Source organism: Tupaia chinensis, unplaced genomic scaffold, assembly GCF_000334495.1.
Source record: "Tupaia chinensis unplaced genomic scaffold, TupChi_1.0 Scaffold000426_1, whole genome shotgun sequence".
NCBI lineage: Eukaryota > Metazoa > Chordata > Mammalia > Scandentia > Tupaiidae > Tupaia > Tupaia belangeri.
Window position 1 is genome coordinate 592,248 of NW_006159931.1, and position 26,389 is coordinate 618,636.

Sequence of the window (26,389 nt, forward strand, 5' to 3'; positions counted from 1 at the left end):
ATAGAAACAGAAAGCGAGAAATCACCCCCCAGGGGAGATGATCACGCCGCAATCCCTTCTCCTCCATTCTCCTCTCGGGATCTTGGGCACACACGCACACGCGCCCGGCGTGAGTTTTAAGTCACCGGTTCCGGGACACGAACCGTGGTTGACTACGTGGGAGTCCAGTGACATAGCCATTATGCTAACTGCTGGTTCCCGCATGCAAACAGTTTTAACAGGAGAGACAGAGCATCTCCCTAAGAGACAGCCACTCCAGCTTCAGTGTGGCACAGCAGCAATACCTCTTTGGATTCTTCATTGGGTCTTGGTGTTTATTTTTAGTTCTGAGCTCTGTTTCATAAAGATAGTATGGCCAGGGAAAAAAAAAGAAAACGTATGACCACAACTTGAGTGCTGGATTAATAAAATGTTATTAATTGGTGTGCCTTTATGCCAATCAGTTTGGTATGCAATCATATTAAAAAGGAACAAGATAAACCGATGGCTCAGGAAAGTACAGCCTAGCACATATTTTTAAGATCTCAGAGATAGAGTTTCTGTAATTTCCATTGATTATAGAAAATTATGTTTCAAACTATTTTTCAAATCTATGTACAACAAGAAAAAGAGAGTCTATTGGGTTAACGGATCTTTAGTGTTGTTTAAGACTGTGCAAGGTTGGTATTTTAAGTTAGAATACTAACTTAGTTTTTCAAGGTGATGGGATGGGACCCAGTCAACAGAACATGCTAATGTCTCTACAAGGTGCGTCCTTCCTTCCAGCCCTTGCCCCTTGAGCTGTTTCCAGGCAGGTGTTACCAACACACACTGCCTGTGTTCTCCGTGCTAACACCCAGGATGGGTTGCAGTCTCTTTCTCTAGTTAAAGTCATCCTTCACCATTTGTCACCATTCGTCACCACAAATGCTGCTTGGGAGCTCTTTTTCTTTCCCAGAAGCACATTTGTTAGCTGTTTCTTGGTAGCGTCTACTGGGTTATTTGTCTCTCAGGAATATCATTTTGGGTTTATTTTCTCTGATACTCCTTTAATGACTTGTCACTTCAGCTCAAGCTATAATTTCCTGTCAATTAAATTGTAAATTTCTCATGCATCCGTCAGCATGTCTCCTGGCATTCCTCTGGTTATGTCTTGTCTACAGACATTTTCTTCCTTCTGTGACCTTTGGTTTTCTGAAGGGACCATCTTGCCCTTTCTTTACCTATGGCCAGAAGTTTATTTCCTATTTTTTACTCCAGAAACTAAAATGATAGCAAGAAAAATGCATGTAAAGCAGCTCTCCCACTCTCACTGTTGGTAACTTGCTATCTAGACAGACATACCTGCGCACAGAGAGAATGTCATGCAGCCTGGAATCAGGCCTCCCCGAGCTTGGGGACTGCTAGAAGCTAGGAGAGAGGCCCGAAACAAATCTGAGATCCTTCAGAAGCAGATGGTCCTGGTGACGTCCTGACAGACTTCAACCCTCCAGAACCAGAGGACCATAGATTTCTCTTGTGCAAGCCCCTTAGTTTGTGCTCAAAAACAAACTGCACCTCTATGATTGGACTCTTTTTAAAACAAAGGCACAGACTCATCTCAAAGACCTTTTTTTTTTTTGTAATTTTTGTAATTTTCCATAGGCAGTGTGCACTCACTGGAGAGAGACAGAGAAGGAGAGAGAGAGGGGGGGAAAGAGGGAAAGTACCCACCAGCAGGGCATGGTCCTTCTCTGACTCATTTTGGGATTTTGGGCACACATGTACCTAGTGGGATTTTAAAACTGCTGGGTTGGGGATCCAACTGCCTTAACCACCCCACTATCTGACTGGCACTCCCAAGACTTTTTCTTTATTTTCCTGCAGAAACTGATTTGCACACTCAACAGGGAGACGTTGGTTTCTGTATTGGAAAACTTAGGGGAGCTTCCTGCTCAGGCTCAAAAGACATCTTTCAAAGATGGTGGCTCCCAAACCACAGAATTCTGAGAAAATTCTAATAATGCAGATGTCTGAATTTAACTTCCTGGATATTTGGATTTGCTATATTTGGGGAAATTCTGGATTATCCATTTTGAATGACCTATCTAGATTATTTATTTATTAGGAAGATTTTGCTATTTGGTGCATGCACTCGCATGCAAGAGACAGAAAGCAAGAAATCACCCCCCAGGGGGGATGGTCATGTTGCAATCCCTTCTCCTCCATTCTCCTCTTGGGATATTGGGCACGCATGCACACATACCCAGCATGAGTTTTAGGCCACCAGATCTGAGACTTGAACCACAGTCGATTACATAGGAGTCCAGTAACATAACCATTACGCCATCTGTTAGTCCCCAGTCTGGATAATTTTTAAGATTGGTGAGGTGTAGAAAGCACTGATATGAGTGGTTAGTATGTGATCATCTGATACATTTTTGACTCCCTCGCCTCCAATTGCATTGATTCGAAGATGAAATAAGCTAACCAGAAAACCTCTGTCCTGAACTGCATTCTTATAAAGTCAAAGAGACAAAGACCTTAGGAAAGACTGCATGTAATAAACTTCTAGGAACTTCAATAGCTAAGGAATGAAATTTGAGGCAGACATAGGTACTTCCGGAACTCAGATTCCACTCAGTGTTCGCTCCACAGAGTTACAGAGCGCACCTACAATGAGACAGTTAATATGGAAATAAACAAGGAAGAGATGTACCCCTGTAGCCAGAGCTTCTAAAAGATGAGATGACTCAAGAAGAATGACAGCAGGACCAGCAGTTAGCATAATGGCTATGTCGCTAGGCTCCCACGTAGTTGACTGCAGTTCGAGTCCCGGACCTGGTGGCTTAAACTCAAGCCGGGCGCATGTGCGTGGGTACCCCAGATCCTGAGAGGAAAATGGAGGAGAAGGGATTGCGGTGTGGCCATCCCCCCTGGGGGTGATTTCTCACTTTCTGTCTCTCTGTCTCTCTCTGTCTGTCTGGCGAGTGGACATGCCCTATAGCGAAAGCCTCTCCGGAAAAAGAAGAAATGACAGCAAGCTTTAAAATGAAATTCTGAAAGCAGGTAGCTACAGAAACCAACATGACTACACAGGAAGCCCCTACCCAGATCCAGATTGTAAAAATCAAGCGCAAAATCTGGAAGGAGGGCCTCATGAACAAAGCTACAGAAGAAAAGCATGAAGCTATGAAAATAGGGTCAGAAAAGCTAAACCCTTTGAAGTAGCAGAGCAGGAATTATGGTTTCCATTTACAGATGAGTAAGCTGAAACTAAGAAGGATTAATAAACGTGGGTCTATCACATACCCAGCCCAATGGTACCGAGTCCTAGTCTTTTATGTCCGTCACTGTCTTGCTTCTAACACTTGCTCCCTGTAACCTAAGGTGTCAAGTGTCTTCCTGCAAAAAATAAACCCAGAATTCCTTCTCTCCCTTTATATTCCTACGGGTCTCCTATACAGAAGGAAAAGGGACTACTCAAGTCTTCACAACAATTTTTTTTTAAGCTGAGAGTTGCTATAAAATAATTTCTAAGCGGGAAGGGATATTAATGCACCTTTTTGTGATACTGAAAATCAGGATGTGTTGCTGTGTTATTTTTTGTAAGTCAGTTTTTATAGCCTTCCATATGGTTTAAATCATTATAGTCAGCTGCTTGATTTTGAAAAGATGCTTGAATGTTTTCTAGTCCTGAGGCTTGAGGAGCTAAAGATCAATCTCTTTTTGTGACCAACGTATGGCATCCCCTTATGTCCAGATATGGCTGTAACTTGGGTTTTTAAAATGAACTCGTAGTTTATTTTGATGAAAATCACTGAAACCCTACTGAACAAAGGCCTGGAGACAGACATCTAAATTGTTCGTTGACTCTTAATGTATGTTGGACAAGATCAAAAGGTTTGGTAATTACCTAATCAATCCTCCCAACAAGCCTTTGAGGTAGGCACCTAATGCCATTGAACAAATTTTGCCAGTGGGAACTGGGGCGCTGAGAGGGTATATTTTACTGCTTTTGATTCCTATAGTCCGAGAAAAAAATATCCTGTGCCCTTTCCTACCTCCCGTCTGCAGTCTGGAATGGATTATTTTCAACAGATGAGAGAATAAGAATAGAGGGGTGCCCCATGCCCCGTCGGGCTGACTTGCATGGAAAGGTTGGGGGCTTGCATCTAGAGACTTTGCCAAGTACCCCAGGCATGCACCTGCTTGTGATCTGATCTGGGGCTGGCTGAAGCTGGAGTGGATCATGGCATCTGAGGCCCTGTTAGGGGCGCTGTCTCTCTCCCTTGCTCACAGAAGAAATGAATAAACCAGAGAAATAAGAGTGAGAGGGAAAACACTAAACAATAAGAAACTAATATAGAACACAGGTTGGACTGAGCCTGAAAACAGAAATGGATTTTCTTTTAGAATTTTTTTTCTATCTTCACAGCTATATTTATAACCCTTGCCTAAAACATCAGAATTGACTGACAGGGTAAATTGCTAAATCATGATCTATTCTGGAAGGGAGAGAGTATACAATCAGGATGTTCGACAAAAGGCAAGTAAGTATTCTGTTCCATTTGAAAAGAACAATGAGGATCATGACCCATAACTTACAGAGAGTTCTATGCACCTTTGGGAGAATTATCTGAACAAAAATCCCACCAGAAATAGATCACAGGATTTCTGGACAAAGAGCGAAGAAGGATGTACACAAAGTGATAAGAGATGAGAAATCTGAACCCAGTCAGAGAGCCAAAGGGGGTATGTGGGTGAGGTTGACAGGTTCGACGGGGAAACTAGTGAGTGTTTGAGTCTTGAGTGTTTTACTGACTTTCCTGGCAGCAGCAGTCAGGTGTCAGGGAGCATCAGCTACATAATGATACAGATCACCATTTATTCCAGGTGGTGTGAAGATCTCCTCTCATCTGCTATATGGGAGGCCACAGGAACCTTAAAATCATTTGGTTCAACACTGCTATCTTACAGATGAAGCCAGACACATGTAGTGATTCACCCAAGCTCATGTAGTTCATTAGTAACAGCCCGCGAGCTAGAACCTAGAGTTCCAGAGCTCTGGTTCGCTCACTTTCTCTCTTCCTTTATTTTCCTTTTTTTCCCTTCCTTCTCTTTCTCCCTTTTCCCTTTCTCTCTCTGCTTGCTCGCTTGCTTGCTTTCTCTCTTTCTCTCTTTCTTTCTTTCTTCTCTCTCTTTCTTTCTTTCTCCTCTTTTTTTGGAGAGGTTTTTGCTATAGAGCATGTGCACTCGCCAGAAAGACAGAGAGAGACAGAGAGACAAAAAGTGAGAAATCACCTCCCAGGGGGGCTAGCCATGCTGCAATCCCTCCTCTTCCATTCTCCTCTCGGGATCTTGGGCACGCACACACACACACGCCTGGCGAGAGTTTAAGCCACTGGGTTGGGGGTTCGAACCGTGCTCGACTGGCAACATAGCCATTACGCCAACTGCTGGTCCCTCATTTTCTTTCTCTCTTTCTTCTTTCTTTGTTTCTTTTCAACATTTTTGCCATAATCATGTGCACTTGCCAGAGAGCAACATCTCATGTCTCATTGTCTCATCTCTTATTCCTTTGTATATGTCCTTTCTTTGTTCTTTGCCCAGAAATCCTATTAGAGGGAAAGTGAGAAATCACTCCCCAGCGGGGATGACCATGCCACAGTCCCTTCTACTCTTCTCCCTTCAGGATTTTGGGCACACACACACACACACAAACGCATGTGGCATGCTTTTCACATCGCTGGGTTTGGGACTCCAACTGCAGTTGGCCAAATGGGAGTCCAGCACCTTAACCACTATGCCACCTGCTGGCCCCTAGAGCTTCTATTTCATGAACTCTATATTTTCCCTGCATTTGATCAATCCATTAAATCATTCAACAAGTATCCATTAAGTGGCTCTGCCAGGCCCTGGAGAGTCAAAGAAAAATCATCCCTAATCTAACACCTCACGGTGGAGGCAGACTACGCTGCTCCGGTGGAGGAGTCATGGATGTATCAAGATATTGAAAACAAAATGATAACTACCCTGAGAGTGATGTGTTCAGTGGGCTTTGGGAACATGCAAGAGGGAAGCGTTTAGAACTTTGAGTGGCTCGGAATTCTTTTTCTTGATACAAGGTTCGATTTTTGTGAACATTAACCATCTGTTTTGAAATTCTGGTTCAGATATTTGGTCTAAAATGGGATCATTTACAAAAACATACTCTTAGACATCTTTCTTATTAATGTAAATCAAAAGGCATCATATTTTCTAGAAATGTATATTTTCCTGAAGGTTTAATTTCCTTATTGGACTTCTGGGATGGTTGAGTTGTGTCCCCCTAAAAAGTAGGTCAAAGTTAGAACCCCTAAAACCTGAGAAAGTGATTTTATTTGATAATAAGGGTCTTTATAGAGGTCATCGAGTAAGAAGAAAGTCATGAAGGAGGGTCTCAATTTATTTGGGTTGTATCCTTGAGAAAGAGGCGGCTTGGGACACAAGGACAGGCACACACAGAGGGAATACGATGTGAAGACACTCAGAAAAGACAGCCATGTGGCTGCTGTGATGGAGCCACAAGCCAAGGAAAGGTGAGGAATTTCCCTGAATTTTTGTGACTTTGATCTCAGAATTCTAGCCTTCAGAACTATGGGAGAATACATTTCTGTTGTTTTAAAGCATTTAGCTTTTATTACTGTATTATGACAGCCCTAGGAAACATAAGGAGTCTTCAAAAAGTTCATGGGAAATGAGTATTATGGAAAAATCTATGCATGGATTGCAAAGGAGTTTTTGCCCCCAAATAAACTCATACTTTAACTGTATTTTTTTCACAAACGTTTTGAAGTCCCTTTGTACAGTTTCCTTGGAGAGGGATCAAAGAGCAAGGCTGGTTTCTAGTCCCCATACCTTGCTCTAAGACTTGAAGGAAAACACTGGTAGCTGTGCAGTCATAACCTTTTTTTTTTCTCTTCAGATTTTTTGAAACAGAATGTGTGAGCTCGCCAGAGAGAGACAGAGAGATAGAGAAGGGAAAAATTAGAAATCTTCCCCTCCCAGGGGGTTGATCACAGTCTCTTTTCTATTCTCCTCTCAGGATTTTGCCCACACACACTCATATGTCCTTGGCATGTTTTGCAAGCCACCAGGTTTGAGGGACTCACACCATTAGTTGGCATCCAGCACTTTAGTCACCATGCTGCCTGCTGGTCCCAGCCATGATTATGATCCATGTGAAGGCTGGAGGGGGTTGAGGGACATATCTTTCCACCTCCTCCAAATCACCATTAGTATTCTTTTAGGAGGCTTTCAGCATTGTTTTTAAGTGTTTCACAATTACTTTAGAAACATAAATGTTATAAAGAAACCAAGCTAATAACATGAAAGTTTCTTCAGTTCTCTGGAGGTAGATTACCAGGCTTTTCACACTGAAAGGATTAGATTTCCCATTTTTTCTTGAGAAACTAATTTGGATATTGTCATAAAAATAAACTTATGTTACAAAATGATTTTGCTGACCGTAGCCACGGTAGGGCTTTACTAACTGCTGACAATGTTTACCCAGTATATGCAAGAATATTGTCTGTCTTTTGTTCGGGTCTGGTCTACATCCCTCGGTGGGCATTCCAATCTGTTGTTGCATTATGCTTTCTGCCATTGTGATGCATTTTTGATTTCTGTTCTCCTGGTACTAATCCCTGCAACTCTAAGATTTGGAGTGTTGACTCCTGTGACTGCCAGATGCTGCAGCTCTCTGCCATTTAAACCAGAGCATACTCAGCTTGTGTTCTCAGGGAGGGTAGGGAGAGGCTTTTGATCGGAACACAATTTTCTCAGAGCTTCGAGGCATTAAAACGGGGAGGAGTGTAAGATAATTTTTTAATGGTGGCATTATTTACCTAAGGATGCTGTCTGGTTGACAGAACCATGCCGTTCCCTATTCTGCATAATTGAATGCTCACCCTATACCCAGATACTTGAGAGACACAAGTATTACAGCTCAACTCTGTGGGACATCTTAGCTCAAAAGAAAAAAAATCTTCTCCTAATGAAGTCCCTCTCTTTTTTTTTTTTTCCCTGTCATCTTCTCTTTTTGTATTCCAACCCCCCCCCACCCTTGGTACTCACTGAGCAGTTTACACATTAATCACTATACTAAGTACTGGATAGACAGTGAAAAACTGTTCATATTCCTTGCATCTCACCCTATGCTTAAATTCTAATTAAGGAGATAGTCAAGTAGGCAAAAAAAAAACCAAAACTATAGAGTAGTGAGATAATTGCAGAAGGAGAGGTCTGTCCAGACTACTATGGATAGAAGTACGCTGCTGGGGAATCTGGAACTTTTCACAGAAATAGTATGAGATGAACTGAATCTTGAAAAGAGAGAAGGATCATGTTAGAGTGAATAGCAACAATATTTTAGGGCTATCTGCATATGTGATATACTAACTATTGCTCTTCCCATTCCCAGCCACCATTAACCACAGCTGTGACATGTGATAGCATGTTGTGTGTAGCAGTGATACCTATGCTCTGTCAAAAAGCTTCCCAATATCTTCTCTGAATTTTCTTGCTCCCAGGGTACTTATCTCCACTTTCATTCCTTTCTCGTCTGACAGTTGTACATTCTGCCCTACTCCCCAGACCCCAAAAGTGCGCATGGATTCTCATCCTGGTCAATGTGGACATGTTTAAGTCTGTCACCAGCCTTCATGTTAGAATGTGAAGCCGAGAGAAGAATAATTCCATTTTCCAACCTCCAGAGAACACATAGGCCTTCTTCTGAAGTCTCCACATAGACTTTGATGGATTCCACACATCAGCAGGCCAGTGGACTCTATTGTACCAGAGTAGTTGGACAGGTCCATGGGCTCGTATGATCAGAGAGAATTTATCCTGCAAATCTTTTCCATTTTTCTTGCTGCTACAAAGGCCTCTCCAGCTCTCTAGCTCTCAAATGTTTTTAGGTACTTAAGTTTATAACACAGAAAGTGGGACCACTGCTGAGGGCTTCCATAGTTCATCATAATTATGGTTCTTAAATCGGGTTTAAAAGCTCTTTTTGTTCAAAATAGAATATAACATCTCCTCCTACCCCAAGGGCACAATTAAATATCTCATTTTGGGCCTTGGTAGAAATTCAAGCATGCATCATTTGGCAACATGCCTCAAATCATTACAAACTTTACTACAGCAACTAGTTCAACGTAATTCAACAGATATTCAAAGGTCTGTTGTTTGGATAAGCACTGAGCTAGGCTCTGCAGAAAGCAAAAGGATGTGAAAATGAGTAAGATGTGGCTCCAGTCAGCAAGGAGCACACAACCCAAAGGCTAAATAGATATTCGTATAGCAAATGTTGAAGGTTCACAAGGAGCTCCCTGTAGGAATCATGGAGGCGTAAACATTACTTGTACTTAGTAGATGTGTACAGGTAATGCCTAAGTCCGTCATTGCCTTACAAACAGAAATCTTTGAGCCTGGGTGAGCTTATAAAGGAGATAGATTTTCTTTTCTTTTTATTTTTCTTTTTCCTTTTAGAAGATAGAAATTTATTTACAAACTCACAATTTTGGTGGTTGGAAAGTCCACAGTCCTAGACCTCCAGCACAGTCCTAGGCTGAGGGAAGCACAGAAGAAAGCAGATACATGAAGAAAAAGGAGAAAATAAGAGAGAGAGGTCTTGATTGATCTTTCTTTTATAACAACCAACTCGTGAGAAATAACCTCTTCTCACAAGAACTACAACTCATTGAGTCCCACAAGTTATCATTAATCCCGTCAGAAGATTGTTGCCTCCATGATCCAATCACCATGAACCAGTTGTCTCCGCTGGTCCTTACCCTGGAACACCATGAAGGAAGTAAATTATCACTTAACACCATTGCACAACAGATAGTACCATCAAGTTCCAACACGTGAATTTCTGGGGGCCATATTCAAACCTCAGCAGCAATTGATAAGATTACACTATTTGAACTGAGGTCATTACTAGAAGACCAATACTTGTAATAAAGTGCTAAGAGTTGAATATAACTCTCTGGAAAAGGAGACATTGAGCCCTGACTTGACCAACTTACTGTGTTACCACGTACCCATTTTTCAACGTCCTTATGATTTCAGTTTATTTTATTTTGTGTGTAAGCTTTGAATGTGACATAATAATGCTTATCTCATAGGATTGTTGAAAGGATTAAGTAGAATATAAGGGAAGATGCTTTGCCAAATAGAACTGACTCTAACATATTTGACGGTTACTATCATCATCTTTTGGTTTACCTCGATGGATAAAACGAGAAACATCTAGGATACTATCAACATAATTAAGAGGCAGAATTCATTAGAACTACACTTCTGACCTTGATCAGTGCCTTCCCCATGACTTTTCCAATAGATGAATGATTAAGCCTGGATGGTTCAGTCCTTGGCTTCTTAATAGTGTGCTATAAAAGCAGTAGACTGGGTCAGCTGGTGGAGCAGCATGGATACAATGCTCTACAACACTGGATCAATACTGGGGAGATCCTGGGTTCACCTGAGTCCTCCCTGTGATCCAGGACGGCTGAGACTAGAGGGGATAAATCATGGTGTGAAGACCCTGTCTCTCTCTATCTCTTTCTCTCTGTCTGTATCTCTCTCTCATGGAAGAAATAAATAAATAAACTTTGCAAAAAGAAATAGGCTACATTCCCAGGCATGCCCTTTTCCTGCAGTTTGCTGTATTGTTTAAAGGCAGTACTTTGGAAGAGCAAATTATATCCTGAGCCTAGGCAAATTTATTTCACATAGCATCTTCCGGAGTTTCACAAAATGCTCCACAGTGACTGTGAAATGAAACATAGTGTACCTGATTGCTAACTGAGATACTCAGGTGGTCTCTGTCCACTTCTCATTTAGCTGGCTAAACCAGAGCTCTTTTTATTCCCTTCTTGATGGCCATTGAACACAAGGCCTTTAGTAACTTTTTAAAGTTTTGTGACTCTTTGAATTGCACACCAATTATTGAAGCTTGTATCCTTTGCAAAGCAAGCCTGTGGTTTTTGCTCTGGAGTCTCAATTATCCCCTCTTGCTATAGAATAGAGATGCCAGGTAACATTTTATTTCTTCTTGCCACCTCTCAGACAAATGAAGAACTAGCCTAGCAAGAAAGAATATCAAACTCATTAATGGACTTTGAGGGTCACCGACCGAATCCAACCTAAATCAGCTGGAGAATGAAGAGAGTGAATTATAAGAAGCAAGATGACATGCTGACAAGCATCCTATCTCCATGAAAACAGATGATTCTGTAGGTTTCTGAACAGATGGACATTCATCTTATATTTTCTGGAGGCTATTGGCAAGTGACTCTGGCTAAAGAGTTTAGAACAAAGGTGAAAAATCATTCTGGCTCAAGAAAATCTGTGCACCAGCTTTTTTTGATCTCCTCTAAAGGCTCACTTTGTTAAAAATACAGAATATCACAGTTTCCTCAGGTCTTGAACCACTGAAGATCTGGCAGAAGCCAGAACTTATGATTTCTGGAAGTAATGCCTGCCAGCAGATACCTGACTCGTAGCCTTGGGTTTGCAGAAAGACAGTCAGCATAGTGGAAGTGTCCTTCCTTCTGTCTTCACCTCAATGGTGCCAGTCAACTGGAGCTTTTTCTCCTCCCAAAAGTAAATAGTTACAGTTAAAGAAAAATAGTTTGGTGCCCTCCAGTGGCGCAACCTGGCATCCTCTCTCCTGCTCTCTTGACCTCTCACATTCTCTCATGCTTTGGAAAAGGTCCTACTCACTACATCTTTGGAGGCCTCCCTGGTTGAATCTGTAACCGCCACTCTCAGGTCAGGAATCCAGCATGCCCTCAGTAAGTAATTCTCAGAGGAGCAAGAATCAGGGGGCAAAAACAAGCCTTTCAGTCTTGTCTTTGTACAATGAGCTAAAAACAATGAACACAGGATAGAAATTTCAGTCCAGTACTGTCTCTTATCATTGCATGTCTTTGGAAGGGCCACTTGAATTTTCTATGGAATGAGAGTGTGAGGTTAGAGGGTTTCTAAGGATCCCCTCAAATTCTACCACTCGGTGATCCTGAAATCCCAGGAAGGGGGAGATATTTCTGGATGACTCACACATCAACACATTAAGAATGGCTCTTATTATTTTGACAACTTGATTTTCTTTAAGAGTTTAAAAATAATTTATAATAAAATGTCCACTTAAATCATGCATGGGATAAGTAAGTATGCATGTAATTCCGAACATTGAAGGATTCTCATTGCCCCTGCACTTAAGGATGATTAGATATACCTTGAAAAGTTATCAAGAGAAAGCATTGTAATTTCTTTGTTTGACAAGGATGGAGAACATCTGAAGGGTATCTGAACATGAAAATAAATATTGGGGGGAAAAAAGCACATGGATTTCAAAAGATTTTGCATTAAAACAAATGTGTGTTTTAATTTCATTTTTCTGTAAACATTTTCAAGTTCCCTTGTGTAACTGTATTTTGACAACAGCGTGTGTTACATAGTGATCAGTAGATTACTAAAGGAATGAGTGAATGGGAAAAGAAAAGAAGCATCTGTCTTAATTCCTTTAATGAATAAGCAGAAAAAGGAACTGTCTTTATCAAGTATCATGAAAAGAACAAGAAAAAAATCCATATATGTGTGAAATTTTACTTTCTTTTTTCCCCCAACCCCAACTCAACTGTGTATCATAATGCATCTTACCATTAGGGATCTGTTTATTCATTTTATTAACAGTTGGCTACATTCAGTGTTCTTCTTTAGAGAAGTAGTTGTCTATGAAGAATAACTTTATGGCCTGTAGCAGAAACTCAACAAAAGATTGCCAATTGGATGCCAGAATGTATGAAGGTGTTATTAGTCATGAACATGTTTGATATCATTGATTTAGAGACCAGCAAATCAATCTTGAGAAGAGGTACGCAAAGTGAGAAGAAACTTGTGAGGAGTGGGTTATGGCGATAACTTCCTAGACACCTCATTCGTGGCAAGCAGCTCACCTTGGAGCATTAAATGGGGACATTGGTAGACAGGAGAATGTAAGGTTTCAAAATTACATGGAAAAATAGAATTAAAGTCAGACTTTATTTTAGTGAAACAGAAGACTGAAATCCACATCTAGATTTTTCATAATATGCATTTTCCATGAATTTTTGAAGGCTGTACATTTTGTTTTAGCCTCGTGCCATACAATTCCCATGTGCCTACTGAGCACTAGAAGTATGTGTCCATGGCTGGCCCGATAGCATAGTGGTCAATAGAGCAAAATCCCACATGACTGACTATGGTTTGAGTTCCCACCCCGGGAGCTGGCAAACACGTGTCAAGTGTGCATGAGCATACCTCCAGTCTTGACAGGAAGAACAATTGTAGACGGAATTGTATTGTAACATGACCACTCTCCTTCTTTATCTCTCTCTCTGTTTCTCTGTCTCTCTCTCATGAATGTATGTGTCTCTGACAATTAAAAAAAGTGGCTAGTGCAGATTAAGATGTGGTCTTGGCATTAAAAATGCCAAAGTGGTTTTTTTTTTTTTTTTCAAAACAAAACAAAAAATGAAAACAAAAATCCTAGTGTAAAACAATGATAATTTTGAGGAATTAGTGCAAAAAAAGTGTAAAATAACTCATCAATAACGTTTTATGTTGTAATTTTTCAAACCAGAGACCACAGTGACTTTGCCCAGCCATGATGAGAAGTGGATGGATTCTGAGTCTGTTTTGAAGTTGGCACCAACAGAATTCGCTGACAGATTGAATGTGGGTGTGGAAGGTAGGAGTCAAGGCTGTCTTCAATGATAGCTTGGCCATTAATTGGGGATGGGGAATGTACAGAAACTATATGTGAAGAAAGCCAGGCATGAAAATGAAGTCAGTCACCTGAGGTCATACTGGTTAAGTCCAAGAAACAGTTACTTGAGCTGACAGGAAACTCAGAGAATCCGCTGCTGCTTTTATTTTCTTTTACTTTATGGATAAAAAATTGGGGGATCTAGTAAAGAGAAGTGACTTGCCTAAAGTCACACAGCAAAGAAAGAACAGAACAGAATCACTGAAATGGATTTCCTGACTGGTAGACTAGTTCTTCTTTGCTGATACACTAGAGCAATGAAGGTCAAAATAAAACTTGGTTTAACTGTTGGGTTGTCTGAAAAGTCAGGATACAGTTTTACATAGAAAAATACATCACAACTTTCTCGACAACCCAACATATCTTTAAATAGATTAAAGAAAGAAGACACCTTGGAGTCAGTTTTGGGGAGACTCTTTCAAATCACGTAAATTGTATTCTAGATTCTTGAATACTAGTGCTGAGTAGGTCACAGGACATGTGACTTGAATTTGAAAGAAATTAATTACTCCCTTTTTGAAACTTAAAGTCAGGTGAGAAAGGGTAACCATCTCTTAATGAGAAAGAGTCGTCATCGGGAACCACAAATTTCAGTCTCAGTCCTACAAAGTCTTATGGCTTAGGTCAAACAACGGAGGCAAATAAGATATAATAGACCATAGAATACAAGAGCCACTCTTTAAAATGTGTTCTCTTAAATGAGAGTTTGATACATGCTAAAACAATTGTGGTTTTTTTATTTGTCTGACTATGAGATCCAGATGTGTGATTATCTCAATCACTTATCCTCTCATCCTCTTGGATACTTTTCATAAAAATTTCAAGCCAGCTTGGCACTTAGTGAATTCTTTTTGTGGTGGACATTTGGTAAAAGTCAGCTATTGATAAGATAATGCTTTATAACAAATGACAACAAAGATTCAGTTGGGTAACCTTTGTCCCCAGTTCTTGGCCCATAGTCTCTATGTCTTTGAAATTTCCTAGGAGATAGGAATGTATTTGTTATTCATGGAGGGTCATGATAGTTTTCCTTAACTTAGGATGGTGGCTGGCCATGGCAGACAGGCCAGCCAAGTGGTTAAATGGATGGTAATTGAACTATCGGAGACTAGCCTGACCTCTGGAGAGAGGAGACTGACCAGGATGAACCACACAGGTGTGACTCAGCCAGTCATACCTAAATGGGCACCAAAGCTTGGGTGAACTTTCCTAGTTGACAAGATTCGGACACAGAAACAACAGTGTTCCAGAAGGGTAACTCATCTTGGCTCCACAGGGAGTAAACCGAGGAAGCTTCACATTTGGGAGCTTTGCAGACTTGCTTGCTTCTTGCCAGTACTTTCTGCTGGTTTTGATTAGTATCTTTTCACTATAACACTGCAATCATAGCTGTATTGTTTCTTTGAGTCCTATGAGTCATATATTTGAAGCCTATGAATCATTTTCACAAGTTATTAAATCTTAATTGGTAGTAAACCCTGAATTCTTTATCCAGTTGATCAGAAGTTGAGAGTGCCTGAAAACTCCCAAACTTGTGACTGATGTCTGAAGCAAAGTCTATCTTAAGAAGAAACATGCCCTTTACCTGAGAATTTTGTCTAACTATAGGTAGTTGGTGTCAAAAGAGACTGTACTAACCAATATAAGCTTTTTTATTTCTTGTTAATCATGCATTTAATGGACCAGCTGGGAAATTCTGCTTCAAACTGTAGATTGACAGGGCTGAGATGCAATGGTGGGTCTGAGTCATGTGTCACACTCTGAATCACAGGAGGGACTATGGACACCTGGGGTTTATTCCCTCCAAGGTCATGACAAAAGCACAGGAGAAGGAAGTAAATCCTATAAGCACCTTTTTAAACTTTTATTCACATCACATGTAATAAATCTTTTCTGGCCCAAACAATATCAACAATTCAAAAGTTATTGGGTAGGATACAAACTCAGACCTGCCAGGAGGCCATGCTGATGGTGCGGATATGCAGGTCTGCTCTTGAAGGAATGATGGATTGAGATCATTATTCAACATTCCACTCATGACCTGAAGATGTAGTAGGTTGAGTAGGCTCACATGGAAGACTCAGAGCAAAGCATCTCCAATGTTGTATTTTTTAAGAGAATTTTATTTATTCATTCATTTATTTTAATTTGACCAGAGAGAGACACAGAGAGAGATAGAGAGAAAGTGAGGAAACAAACTGCCAGGTCGAGGACTCAAACCGTAGTCAGACATGTGGGAGTATCCAGCGCCTTAACCACCATGCCACCTGCTGGTTCCCTCCAATGTTGTATTATCCAGTAGATTCTGATCTCTCATGTTTACCCCAATATGTCTTCTCAAGACTTTTACTCTGCAGGCTCAGTATTTCATTAGCTATTAGCCGTCCTGAGCAATTTTTCTTTTCTTTCAAACATGCATACTCCACTCAAAAACCCCAAAGCCCATACGGGTCCAGCAATTCCACTCTTGTGTATATACCCAAAAGATAGGAATACACCCAGTCAGAAAAACACTTGCACATCTATGTTTACTGCTGCTTTGTTCACAATTGTTAAGACATGTAAACAACCCAAATATCCAAGAATAGATGAATGGATTGAAGTGTGGCACATGTATACTACATTCAGTCATAAAATGCAATGACATCCTGACATTTGATAGAAAGTAGATGAAAATGGAAGACTTACTGCTAAGCAAAGCAAGCCAGACTATAAAAGAGAGGCATTGTATGTCCCTACTCAGTATACACCAAATGTATGCACACTGGCAGAAACTGAAAGATAGCAATGTATAAAATGGAGAAGGAAGAATGTGAAGAGCAACTGTGGATACTAGAGACAGTTAGGGAGGAGAGAGGGAAACATGAGAAAAAAAGAAGCAAAACATTAAACTGACAGAAAAATGGAAAATTATCTGTTGATGTGTGTGGTAATATCTTTGACTGGACTAGTACACAGTGTAGTCATGCTGGGAAAATTCATTTTGTATGTCATAATGATGTACAGTGATTGAATGTAAAGAAGAAGAAGAAGAAGAAGAGGAAGAGGAAGAAGAAGAAGAGGAGGAAGAGGAAGAGGAAGAGGAAGAAGAAGGAGAAGAAGGAGAAGAAGGAGAGGAGAAGAAGGGAAAAGAAACAAAGGAAGAAAAGAAAAAAAAAACACAACAAAGGAAGAAAAGAAAAAAAAAAACTCTTGAGCTAGCAGAACCCTAATTCTTCAGATTCAGTTTAGTGATAATTTTTTGTTATTGATTACCAATTGCTATTTACATAACCTCATGCAAGTAGATAAGATTCCTGTGCCTTGGCCTCCTTATTTGTAAAACATACATATAATACCTACTTCACTGGACTGAAGTGCTAACTCAATGAGATAGTGCATTTAAACTCAGAACAATAGCTGGGACAGAGTAAGCACTTATAAAACTGGGCAATACTTCCATAAAACTTACTATCTGTTAAATATTCTTCTAAGTTCTTTATATGCATTAACTAACTTAATCATAACAATAATACTCTGAGGTAGATATTTTGCATTTTGATATTTCTGTCCTCATGTTATGTAAGATGAAATTGAGCCCAGAGAGGGTCAGCTACACAGTTCATAGCAGGCAGAAGTGGAATTCAAACTCAGGAATTTAGGCATCTATGTCCACACTCTTACCCTCCCTCCATATACTATACTGTTACCTATACGGATCAGTAAATGTTTGGCATTGTTCTTATTTTCATTTGAGTAAGTCCTTTAGATTTTATTAGGTTGTGGGGAAAGTCATGACATATTTTTATATGCAAAAATGCATCACGATCTTTTGGACAGACCCAACGTGTTGTGTCTAGAGGCTTACAAATGGTTTTCTTCTAAACCCCTTCAATAATATCCCTAAGAGGAGTTTAGGTAAATGCAATTTTTATCCCATTTCTTATTTATTTTTCAATTGCTCATTTATTTTCACTTACTTATTTCTATTCCACTGGGTCAAAAATGGGGTTTGATGCCTTTGATGTGAAGACATACAATATGACAGGAAAAACTTAAAGGACTGGCTTAGAAAGGAATGACTTTTTCTGTGTAGGATGGAATTCATCTCAAGTTCTTCATTGGCCCTCAAAAAAGAGACAGGGTGTGTTGTCACGGAATGTGCTGTCAATGACATGGGACTACAAAGGGCAAGTCATGATGGAACTTTTTTCGTAGTAACTCTCAACTGAACCCGGGGGAAAGTGCCAAAGCACACTATACTATAAATAATTTCATGCAAGGCAGAACCATAGCTGAGGGTTGTGAAGCACAGTAGCCCAGCCTGAAGCATCTAACAACACTTACCAAGTTCCAAGTGCCATGAGGAAGGAACATGATTGATATTTTCATAAAGCCACTGGAATTGTACATCCAAATGTGTGCTGCATTTCCAAGTCACCTTGGGAGCTTGAGAGTCTACACTGATGATGCCACTGGGACCCAAAACTATTGTAGAAAACCTGTGTTCAGTGCCAGTTAAGGCATCAAGCAAAGCCACAGACCTCCCTGTTGTGTACCATCAATTACATCACCCAGTTTTTATCAACAGCCACCCCACCCACCACACTGACAGTACCCAAGTATTAGCAGATATCTTTGTTGTATCAGAATGTAGAGGCACTCTCAAAGAAGATAGATTTGCTGGCAATGGCGGTGGTCAAAGAGAGATAGTTGAAGTTTCAGAGTGCCAACATGTAGCATCCTTCTTCCTCACTAAATTTACTAACAACTTAGACATGGATGTGAAAGTTAGATATCTACAGAGCAGCTTTTCATGTTCACAGTATTAATGCTGATTGAAACCTGTAACGATGGATGTTTGCTAATCCACCAAACCTGGACTGAGATACAGTGACCCACCCAATCACGGACTGCCAATATCAGCAGACATATGAGGGAGGGAAGGACCCTTATGTAGTGATTAGACCCACAGGCATGTCTTGGACAGGCCAGGATTATTATAGCTCCCTTGCAATAACCCAGTGGGGAGAGAAAATAGGAAGTCAGTCCCCAAGAGCTGTGAAGTTTTTATTAGATTCATTACAATAAAATGAGAAACATGGACCAGTAATGATACCTACTGAATAGGGAACTCACTCCTCCTCCCTAAGAGATACTGCACTGAAATAAGAATCAGAAATTTTACTCTGGGGACCAGCAGCTAGCGTAATGGTTACATCGCTGGATTCCCACATAGTCGACCACAGTTCAAGTCCTGGACTTGGTGGCTTAAGACTCACACAGGGCGTGTGTGCATGCATGCCCAAACTCCCAAAAGGAGGTTGCAGCATGGCCATCCCCCATGGGTGATGATTTATTGTTTTCTGTCTCTCCAGCGAGTGCAGGCACCCTATAGCAAAACATCTCTCTCCAAGGGAAAAAAAAGAAGAAATTTTACTCTGGTACTCTGGCAGACGTTGCCTCACGGGAACATGAGGCCAAGAGAAAAGAGGTTCCCAAAGGTCTGCATGCAAAGGTCCTGAGCAAATGATACATTACTGGGAGGAGGATGAGTACAGACACTTTCAAGGCGACTTCCCTTATCTGCTTGTCCGGGTCAGCATTGTAGTGAAACAATAGTTGCTATGGAACAGAAATTGGCCCATGGGAATTACAAAATCCAATACATTGTAGACATTTACCATCAGAAGAGAGAAAGTTATCTTCAAGATTCGCAAGTTAGTTACACTGCATCTGAATAGCTAAAGGTTTATGAGAACTTGAAAATGTGTTTCAGGTGTATTTCTTTACACACCTTCTAAGCTCGATGTCTGAAGACTCTAGAATAGTTCATAGATACCTAGTGATTATGGATATAATTAAATCAATACTTTCAGACCTAAAAAACACATTGTTTTAACCCCATGGACAAAGTTAATGGACATGATATCATTATTATTTATATACTCCACATACCATTATGAAAGTAAAGTTATAAGGAGAGAAAGCGAACATGGAAAATTATGAGCAAATGTACCATTTCACTCATCGAAAGATTTTCAAGACGTTCAAATGGATAAACATATTTGATAACCTCAGCAAATATTTATCTCTACAAACACACAGTAACTGGAAAAATGTAATTTTTAAATTGGATAGTTTAATAAATTAGGCACATGGAATATGTGTTCTACTTTTGATCCTGGCAGTTTATGTAAGGTATGTACTAACATTGCAAAGCTTTACAGTAGTTCTGGGTATTTGGGGACTGGTTGTACAGTTTAAGGATCACTAGTTTACTGATTTTCTTCTAATTATTGTCAGACTCTCTCTCTAGTTACTGTCTCTATTTCTAATCTGTCCTGTTGTTTTCATCTCACCCTCGCATTTATGATCAGCTTTCTGCTTCTAATTTATTGATATTTGGTGTTGCACCATTTAAGTGATATTAACCTTACTTGCAAACAGATGCTTCTTTAAGAGGATTATAATCTAGAAAGAGAGCTAAGCATATGTTACTTTAACCTAAGCAGAGTATAGTAAACACCATAGACAGGACAGAAAATGCAGAGAAGCAAAATGGTTATTTCCCATCTGGCAACATCAATGGAGATTTTGTAGAAGTAACATTTAAACTGGGCCTTGAATTGGTAGGATTTGAGCGTCAAGAGGTTGGGAGGGGAGGGCAGAGAGCACGGAATACATTATTATTCAAAGTGAAAAATTGTAGGGCATTCTCTAGGATTAAGGAATTGGTTTGCCAGAGAATAAAATGAGAAAATTGTGAAGAAAAAAAGGTTTTAGATGATCTTCAAAGTCTCATTCATCGAGAAGATTCCAACAACAGACTGGCAAGGCAGATGGATCTGTGACCCAGGCAGTGTAAGCAGGCATCCATCCCCAAAAGGTCAGATCAAAAGACTGAGGGCGGGGAGCTACTTGGAGGCATTGTTGGTAAAATCCTTTCTTTGACTCTGAACTCATCTTCTCCACATGGGGCTTGCTTTCCTGAGACAGGTTAATTCCCCACACACCTTCTGTGACTCAACTCCTGTGATTCTTTTTTTTTTTTTTTTTTTTTTTTTAGAGAAGTTTTGCTATAGGGTGTGTGTGCTCACCAGAGATACAGAGAGAGAGAAAGAGAAAGTGATAAATCATCCCCCTTGGGGGGGTGGCCATGCCACAGTCCCTTCTCCATTCTTCTCCTGGGATTTTGGGTGCACACACGCGTATACCCGATGTCAGTTTCAAGCCACCAGGTCTGGAATCTTAACCACAGTCAGCCATGTAGGAGTCCAGAGACACAACCTACCACGCCACTGGGTAACCCCTCTTTTTCAATGTGATTGAGAGCTTCACTGACTTAAGTATAACTGGCCACTGTGAGTGTTGAAACACACTCCCCCATCATGCCTGTGTGCACATCCACACCCATGCACGTGTGCACACACTCACCCTGTCTTCTCTGGACCTATAAATATCTCCCAGAAAGAAGAAGAAAAAAACATGCAACTACTGATTCTGTTAAAATATGACACAAACAAGACCTGTACTTTTCTTTTTTAACATCTTTATAGATTACGAAGTTAATCTTTTATTGTTTTTCCTTGTCCCATGTCCCTTCTTTCATCTCTTTTTAACCATGATATGCACAGGTTAAACAGAATACCAAGTACAGTTCAAAGGGCATCATTATGAAAAATAAGATATGAGGGACCAGCAGTTAGCGTAATGGCTATGTCGCTGGACTCCCATGTAGTAGACCGCAGTTCGAGTCCCAGACCCGGTGGCTTGAAACTCACGCTGGGCGCGTGTGTGTGCGTGCCCAAGATCCCAAGAGGAGAATGGAGGAGAAGGGATTGCGGCGCGGCCATCCCCCCGGGGGGTGATTCTCACTTTCTGTCTCTCTCTGTCTGTCTGGCGAGCGCATGCGCCCTGTAGCAAAAACCTCTCCAATAAAAAAAAAGATATGAGATGCTGCTGTTTAAGGCAAGGTAACATATGCCTCGTCCTGCGATCTTTTATGTTCTTTTTTAGTGGATGGGCAATATGCAATGACTCTTGGGTTTTTTCTTTGTTTGTTTGTTTGTTTTGCCTTAGGGTACATGTGCCACTCTGCAATCTCTTCTTCACTCTCCCCTTGGGATTTGGGGCACATGTGTACATGCACGTGGCATGATTTTAGGGCTCCAGGTCTGAGACCTGAATCGTGACTAGCCACGTGGGAACCCAGCGCCTGCACTGCCACACCAGATGCTGGCCCTACTCTTGAATTTCTTACTTCCACTCAAAAGATTTCATCTTAACTGGAGTGTCCAATTCTAATTTTCTTGAAGGAAGACCATGCCTCTTTATCTTCATATTCCGTGTCTACCACAGGGCCGTGTAGCTGGCCCCCAAACACTGCATAGAAGAACAAATAAACAGATTACTCTTCTCTAGGAATGTTTTATAATGTTATAAACATGGCGTTTTGTTGGACTGTTGATACTTCAGCTTTGGCCATGCAGTCTTTCCAATGATCTCCACTGCTCTTACTTCCCCCTTATTATCTTGAGCCGTGTGCCCACTCCTCTCCTTTGCTTTTCTGTCTCAATTTTCCACCTCCCCTTTAAAGAGCATGATGAATAGTAATTGTATTTTAATATACAGAAGGCACACCCTCACCGCCTTTGATTTTCCTTTGACTGTCCTTACACTTTCCGGTGTCTCTAGATTCCTCATTTTTTGCAAGTGAAACTAAATCACAGAGCCCCCTTTTTCTCATTGTCTCTCACTCCTTCCTTCTGAAACTGCCTTTTCTTTTGCTTTCCTTTAACCGTATTTTGTCATTGTCTTGAAATTGTTGGTGATCATATCCCTCACTTGCTACAGAGAGCATCTAAATGCAAATATTCCTCAGAAAAATCACAAAGTGGCCGAGGAAAATAATGCTTGGAAATAAACACTGTATATTCAATTGGTTTCCAAATCGGCAGCAGCTAAACAAATGCCACAGAGCGGTCCTTAGAGAGGCAAGATTAGTATGTTTTGAAATGAGAAGTTATCTTTTCCTCTTCTTCTAACTTCCCTTTCCTCTTTTTCTTTTAAAATATCAAAAAGGATCCTGGCAAACAACAAAGGAGACTTTTTTGCTGAAACATCTGGCTTCTTATTGGAGAGTGTGTGTGTCTTTAGACACACGGATAGACAAAGGGGAGGTGTGTGGGGGTCACATCAATCTGACTTAGGAGCTAGTCGTGGTAGACCAAAGAAATGAAGAGTTGGTATGCCATCCAATTGCTTTCTGGATGAATGTGCCTCTTAAAAATATTCCTCAAACATTCAAAACCATGTCAATAATCTGTGCACTTTATGGAGGCACACCTCTGGTTAGTTTATGATGGAGTCAGCAAAGAATAAGGTGGGACTAGACTTTCTAAATGTGCAAAGGGCATGGCTTAGAGCCACCAAGCAAAACTGGGATGTTAGCCATGTGACTTTGGGCAAGATATATTCCACACCTGGGAAATAGGATGAATTCTAATCACCTTAAAGGCTTCTATGACAGTGAAATGAAACATGAAAAATGTTTAGTTATTAATACTTATAAGAAAACAGAATGCTCTTGGGAGCTGTAGTCTGTAAGAGCTGAACTCCTGTCCTATTCCAGACAATAATAGTAAACATGTGATTACCCTAAACAAATACTCTTCTAGAATATGCAGTGGTCTTATCTATGCACATGCTTCTCTCTCTTCCTAAAATGCGTTCTCTGAACTTTGTCATTTACCATAAATAACTTATTCATTCTTCAAAACTTATCTGTTCAGGGACCAGCAAGTTGGCATGGTGGTTAAGGTGCTGGGTTCCCACATGGCTGACCATGGTTTGAGTCCTGGACCTGGTGGCTTGCTTTTTCATTTTCCTTCCCTCCCTCCCTCCTTCTGGTGAGCATATGTACCCTGTATCAAATTAAAAAATGATAATGAAGAAATAATTCTTGTAAAAAAATGACATTTTGTTGCATTTTTTATACTTCAACAATTTGAAGACAGTGAGAAAGAAAATATAGTTAAAGGGAAAGAAAAGGAAGTTGCAAAAAGGTGAAGTGAGATAAAATGAGAAAAGAGGACTTACTGATTAGTTGAGGTCTTTGACCTTCCTAAGAACTGATGACTTCATTCCAATGCGTCATTCAAGCAATATTTATCCAATGCCTTCTGTATCTGCCAGGTGCTATTCTAGGAGCTACAGAAATGGTTGTGAAAAAAATAGTAAAAAAAATGAAAAAGAAAAATCCTTGCCTTCAGTGAGAGCTTACATTCCAGTAGGGGACACGGGGCAGCAATCAGAATAAACGCGTAAAATGTGTAGACCGGAGGGTGAGCATCAGTATTAAGAGGAAATGAGACAAAAAGAGGTTACAAGATTCCAAGGCTGGGGACAGGGGTCATTTCAATTGAGACGAAACAACGGAGACATACGAGAGGAGAAATGTCCTGTTCAAAGGCTCCAGAGAGTCCCTTTTCCTTTAGGCTGCCACTGTACCTGCTTCTACCACTGCGTTTATTGGAGCGTTTTATAATTACTTATATATAGCTACTTAAGGAATATATACATATTATAAAAATTATGCATTTTTAAAATCACGTCTTTAAGTGTCTCAGACAATGGATGCAGGATTTGTCTGATTCATCTGTGTGTTCTTGTTACGTGGTGTGGAGCTGGGTTTCAGTGGGGGCTTACAAAGTATTCATCCTGTTCATTTTAATAATAAGGCTAATCTTTCTGGATAAAGCAGGTGCTGTGTTTTTCTTTTTTTTTTTTTTTTAAGGCCAGCAGGTGGCATAAGGTGCTGGACTCCCATGTGGTCAACCACGGTCCAAACCCCAGACCTGGTGGCTTGGAATTCAAGCCAGGTGCTTGTTTGTATGTGCCCCAGATCCCAAGAGGAGAATGGAAGAGAAGGGATTGTGGTGTGGCCATCTCCCTGGGGGGAGCTTGCACACAACCCTACAGCAAAAATGTCTAAAAGAAGAAAAAGGCTTATTTCATTCATGAGAAAGAGAGAGAGAGAGAGACATAGTAAGAAACAAGTTCTTTCAGTTGGTTTTCACATTTTGATCCCCTTAAGTCTTACCAGACAGCTGGGATCATGGCCGTCTGGAGTTTACAGGTAGACCGGAGAACTGAACCCGTGATGTTCTGTATGGATCTGGCTTCACGTGACAGCATGTTATGCTGCACCACTGACCTGGTCCTCTTTTTTTATGCTAACTCACTTAATTGGATAACTTTAAGGAAGCTCTCTGATCAGAGAAGGAAGGTTATTATTCTTATTTTTGCAACAATAGGCATCTTTTAATAAATAAGGAATTGATAGATTTGAGCCTTTTCGTAGCAGTTCTCAGTTGCTTTGCTCTGTGTGGTACTGAAATTGGAACTGTGGTGTGCTGTTTGGAAGGGACCTACGAGTAGCTTGTTGGGTGCCATGAACACCTCTCCCTGCAGAGCTAGGTACTGGCTTACAGGAGCTAACAGAGGGGGCTCCTTGTGCTGCATATGGTTACTGTAACTCGAATCCAGCCATTTGGTATCACGCTGCAGTGAAAAGATAAGTATTTTACAGTGTATTGAGCACCTATAAATCTACATATTATATAAAATCTCCTGAGCTGTCAATGTTGACAAATGGTCACTTTATTTTTATTTTTATTTTTTGAGAGATTTTTGCTATATGGTTTGTGTGCTCTTCGAAGAGAACGAGAAAGACAGAACGCAAGAAAATCACCCCCTGGGGGGGGGATGGACATGCCGTAATCTCTTCTTCTCTATTCCACTCTGGGATCATGGGCATGGATGTCCGTGTTCCCAGTGCGAGTTTTAAGCTGCTGGGTCCAGGACTTCAGCCACAGTCGACTACGTGAGAGTCCAGCGACATAACCATTATGCCATCTGCTGGTCCCAAGATATTCATTCTTTAAAAACCAAATATGCCAAAAAAAAAAAACAAAACCTGCCTTAGTGTCAAACCCAGTTATTATATAGTCCTTTATGTGGTTAAATGCTCCCATTTTATTTGGTAGGGAAAAAAGATGTCAAGAAACCAGTGTCTTATCCAATCATCAGCTTAGGAGGACAGAGCCAGGGCTAGAACCTTCAAAAACGCAGGCCATAGTGCAAATCATTTTCTCAAGTGTAGATAATGTCTACCGCCTTTAAAATAAGTGTGCAGCTCTGGTATTCAAATGCATTCGTAAACATCACAGATCCTTTTGCTTTTAGTTTGTTTGAAAGCTTAGTGTAGAAACAGCTTCTGTTACATCAGAGATCAAAACATCAGTATTTAGAACATTGTGTGCTCATTAGACTAAGTGTCAAATGTGTCTCCCTGGCTCACCCCTCCCTGCCGTTGAAGGCAACTGTCTTATCAACTATTTATGGAAGACCCCAGGGGCTTCCTCTCCAGAGATCTTGAACATGTAATTTTCACCACTGTGTGGCATCTGCCACATTTCCTCCACCTCTGCCTCCCCTTCCAAACAACCCTTTAATAATCACTGGTGTTAACACCGCTGTGGATTTTACCTACCTGCGCAGGGTGGAAAAGAGAAGGCAGCCCCTACATTT

The 26,389-nt window shown here is 40.7% G+C and overlaps 1 long non-coding RNA gene across 4 annotated transcripts in view; it reads left to right on the forward strand.

The window, feature by feature from the left end:
* The first annotated feature begins 13,635 nt into the window (after positions 1 to 13,635).
* The window catches only part of LOC102498786 (uncharacterized), a 107,322-nt gene continuing 94,568 nt past the window's right edge, over positions 13,636 to 26,389 (forward strand). For all 4 annotated transcript variants that reach the window (XR_001370827.2, XR_335487.3, XR_001370829.2 and 1 more), the window contains exon 1: positions 13,636 to 13,738. This is a non-coding gene — a long non-coding RNA (uncharacterized LOC102498786). The remainder of the gene's footprint in view (positions 13,739 to 26,389) is intronic.